The 4,753-nt window shown below is 33.1% G+C and overlaps 1 long non-coding RNA gene across 1 annotated transcript; it reads right to left on the reverse strand.

Annotated features, from left to right (window-relative positions):
- Positions 1–1,146: 1,146 nt before the first annotated feature.
- LOC145789887 (uncharacterized) lies at positions 1,147–1,982 on the reverse strand. The gene is made up of 2 exons (XR_014328352.1): positions 1,746–1,982; positions 1,147–1,607 (listed from the first exon to the last, which is right to left on the reverse strand). It is a non-coding gene; the product is annotated as an uncharacterized LOC145789887 (long non-coding RNA).
- Between the last annotated feature and the right edge of the window lie 2,771 nt (positions 1,983–4,753).

A 4,753-nucleotide genomic window follows, 5' to 3' on the forward strand; every position in this document is an offset into this window, starting at 1 on the left:
AAGCACCAGACAACAGAAGATCAGTTGTTACCATTCCCGGCTGCAGCCAACAAGAGGGAAAATTATGTAACAATGCTTTCACTTGATTGATCCAATGACCCATTACCAATGACACAAGTCCAAAAAGCATTAGCTCTTCCAAAAGGTAAAGATAACCAAAATCAGACTAATGAATTAAAGAAAAAAGAGAATAAACAAAAACCTTTCTCTAAAACCCCAATACACCTAAAAAAAATGTTTAAAAAAAAAAAACCGAATGATGAATTTTTAAACCTTCTATCAAAGTAAGGTAGTCCTTCGGTATCAACCTTCTATCAAATCCTGGCAGAGGAATAAAATAACCAACACGACTTATCACAATTAACACAGCTATCACAAATAATCTCCGCCGCATCTCACTCTTGAAAAAAGATTCAGCAGCATTATTGAGGACTGAACCAAGGCGTACAAAGTCCAAAAATCAATTTTTAAACATTTTAGGTTTGGACTGCAAGGTTCCAAAGTCATCTGTATCATGTGAACTGGTAAGAAGACAATGTATAGCATTGAATCATGTAAATATATGTTTCAATATTTGATCGGGGAACATCAAACCAAGGGAAATCATCACTTGTAATATTTAAAACCATCAAATTTTGAAATTAAACAGTAATGAATGTAAACATAGAATAGTTCAACAATCAAGTTATCCAACATTGTAGAAGTAAAAATCAAGATTTCAATAACCAAAATAATAATTGTAGCAATTAATTTTTGAGATTTTATTAACATCTAAGAGTGTTAAAATTCAGTGTCATCAATGAATGAGAGTATACAAATCCTTAAAACATAGATTCAAAATGTTTTTTGTGAAAGCAAAACATCGGTTGACAAAAACTAAACCAAAGCTGAAAGCAAAATGTTCCTTTGAAAGATTGATTCACTAAAATTGGTACTAGAATCAAACAAGCTAGACTGCTAGTTTGATGACAGAGCAAGAACGAGAATGGTTCTGGTGGAGATTAGTAGTGGCACTTATGGTCATGGACATGGGAGGCGTGGAGGAAACAAAACCCATTCTCAGTCTGTCATATGAGAATAACTGAGAACATCCTCAATAACATCTAAAACTAGACCAAAAAAACAAGTAATGAGAAACACAAATACTTTGGTGTTCACATTAAGTTACTTCAATTCAATACATACAAACATAGAATCAACCATGCCAACCATAGCATATTAGCAACACGCTTATACAATCGGGATGGAAAATTCAACAAGCACTATGAAGTGTCACAGTTACTAACTACTAGTATATTTCATTAAACTATGAAATTCAGTTTCATAGAAATTCACAGATTCTCAGCCCTAACAAGTCTTGACAAATCATAAACTTCAGAGTATGTAGATATTAATTGTGCTATCTATGGTTCGTATGTTTCCTAGTTAACCGACTTGTTAATGTAGAGATATATAGTCCATTATCCTCAAGTTCAATAAGCTTCTGATCAATCCAAAGCAACAAAATAGCACTTGTGTGCATCACCCGATGATGTCATATCCTTCCCCGTGCTGATAAGGACTAAAGCTCCCTGGAACTTCCATTTTACCAATAAACTGGTCCATTCCTGCACACAAAACAAGTAGTTTCAAGAACATTGCATTGTTTAGAGATTTCAAACATACAACATGAACATGATCATATGTTTGTTAGCTATACATTAGGATTTAGGATAAATAGAGAACCAAAGCAAGTGGATACATACTTGGAACACTCTCATATATAGCTAAATGACCCAAACTGCCAGATGATATTAAATCACGATCCAATGGAAACATGGGCTCCCCTTTATTTGGCTGTGTATCCAAGCAAAGCATTTCAGCACTTAAGTCGGGACTTTGGACATATACATTTTCAGCCCTCGATGCTGAATTCTCATGGGATTGGATGTTTTTGGGTTTTGTCTTCTTTTCTTTAGGGGACTCGACTTCAGCCTCTGGCTCTGATTCTACATTGTTTGGTACCCTAATCAATTGCTTTCGTTTTTAAGGGTGCATTTTGGGTCGGGTTAACCCGAGTAATGTTCAAAAAGAATAAGTCATAATTAAAAAAAAAATTATCATAATTGAAAATGATATGTGATATAATTAAAGATTTCATTAGTTATAATTAAAAAAATTAATCATAATTTAAAAACTTTCAGGGTATACAAATCCTTAAAACTTTGTGTACATGAGATTTTTTCCCAAAAAACTTGTAAGACATCCACAGAATTCATGAATGAGAGAAACATTGTGTTGTTTTCATTCATCTCAAAGACAGGAAACCCTAAAATTTCAAATGCATGAACCTAGCAATGGAATTTATTTATTTTTTAATTTTTATGCACATATGCAATGAAAAGGGGAAATAGATTAAAAAGTCAAAAGAAAGAGAGGCAATAGATTTTTTTTTTCTCTAGAGGTTAAAGAGGGTGAGACTTTTAGCAAATTCTACATTCTAAGCTCTTTGTTGATGCTTCATCTTTAAACTTGCAGACCTAACGACCATACCAGATGAACCAATTTTATATAAGCCATCAAGATTGAGTATTACATAATGCTTTGATTGTTTAGCTACCTCCTCGAAAGTATAGGATATGAATTACAAAGGGAAAATTGCTTGGAAGCTATCTAATCTGAACAATGCTAATTGAACAAGACATCATGCAATTTCAAATGCAAATAAAGCTAATTGTGTAACAATAAAGCTTCAACAAAGTGCACCAACCAAATTTCAGTACTCCAAAAATAAATTAATAAAATATTCAGTGCTATGCTAGAGTTTAGAAATATCCCAAACCATCAATCATCCAAATGAGCTAAAGCACAAACACCAGCTTTCATTTTTTTTTTTTTGAAAGATTTTCTGAAACTCTATATTTGAAAGATTTCATTTTTTTTTTCTGCCTTTGTTATTGAAAACACAAAACAAAACCCTAGAAACCAGTATAGAAACAGAAACCAAATAGATCCACAAGTTTAACAAAAAACAAGAAATAGAGATTACAAATGGGGTGAATGCCTGTATTTTCTACCACTACAGCAAAATCACAGCAAAATCAAATAAAATGGAGTGATATCACAGCAAAGTCAAATGAATCTCAAATGAATCAAGTGAATGCCAGAACTGACATTACAGCACATCCAACTCATCAGTGAAAAACAATTACTGAAACAGAGCACATACAACTCATCAATCACTAAAACACAGAGAGAGAGAGAGACAGAGACAGAGACAGAGACAGAAATGAAGATTTTTAGAGAGAGAGACGGCGGAGCTCACCTTAGTAGACGATGGTGCAAATGGTAGTGGAGGTAGAGCTTCGAAATTGAAATCGCTCTGAGATGAAATCACTAAGACCGATCTGAATCTCTGTGAATGATAAGGGTTTAGAGTGGGTTGAGAGAGAGAGAGAGAGAGAGAGAGAGAGAGAGAGATTTAGAGAGAGAAAGAGAGCTCACCTGCCTCGCCGGTGCAGATGGTGATGGCGGTGGAACCTCTGAATCTTGAAATCTCTCTGAGAATGATAAGGGCTGAGAGAGAGAGAGAGAGAGCGCTGGAGATTTGGGCATAATATTTCTCAGATTCGAAATTAGAATTTGAAAAGAGTGAGAGAGGAAGCGCGTGAAGCACACCACATTTGGAGGCGTTTTTAAACGCCTCCAATTATAAAACGGTGTCGTTTTAAATAAAGAATTATGCGACGTTTTATAAAATGTCATTAAATACTAATAAAAGTGACGTTTAAAAAAGCATCGTTAAAAGAACGCCACCTAAACCTCTTTTTCCTGTAGTGATTCTACTTTTCTCTTTTGCTATTTTCTCTCTCTCTCTCTCTCTCTCTCTCTCTCTCTCTCTTTTGTCTTTCATTTCATTGATGGAAATGCAAAATCAGTAAAAATAATTTTCAAAAGGTTCAAAAACACCATTGTTATGAAATTCAACTGTGTTAAAAAGACCAAATTTTATTAATTAAATTGAAGTTTTCCTTTAACTAAGAATTTTCCTTTTCAAAAAATTTCGTTGTCGAGGCGATAGTGTTGAAATATGTTTTTGGCCCTTAATTTTACATTTTTTTCAATTTTATTAGAAGTTGTACTTTGTTAAAACAAATAAATTTTTCTGTGTGGATGTAGTAAAATTTCTTTGTGCTAGTAGCTAACAAATTTCATTAATTGAATTGAAAATTTCTTCCAAACAAGAAATTTGTATTTTAAAAACTATTGTTGTAGTCATGATACGGTTGATGTATATTTTATGCCATTAATTTTACAATTTTACTCTCTAATTAGAAATTTCACTGTTTAAAAACACACACACACACACAAAACTGTAAGCACAGTGAAGTTTCTCTGTGTTATTAAATACTAAATTTCATTAATTTAATTAAAAAATTTCTCCAACCAAAGGAATTTTTCTTTGATAAAATATTGTTGTGGTCATGGTAGTGTCAAACTATGTGTTAAGCCCTTAGTTTTACAAACTTACTCTTTAATTCGAAATTTCACCGTACACACAATAACAATGAACACAATAAACATTCGACAATATTTTTTCTTCATAATTATTCATCAGAGATCTCATTCGACAATTTATTTTATTTTATTTTATTGGGTCTTGAGTTAACACAGTGAAATTTCTCTATGTTGGACATCAGTTGAAGTAAATTGTCGAACATGGTTACTGGCAGATGAAACTGGTAGCCAGAGGTGGTGGAGTAATGAAACTAAA

This window comes from Camellia sinensis, chromosome 1 (assembly GCF_055761805.1).
Source record: "Camellia sinensis isolate YWXY chromosome 1, ASM5576180v1, whole genome shotgun sequence".
NCBI lineage: Eukaryota > Viridiplantae > Streptophyta > Magnoliopsida > Ericales > Theaceae > Camellia > Camellia sinensis.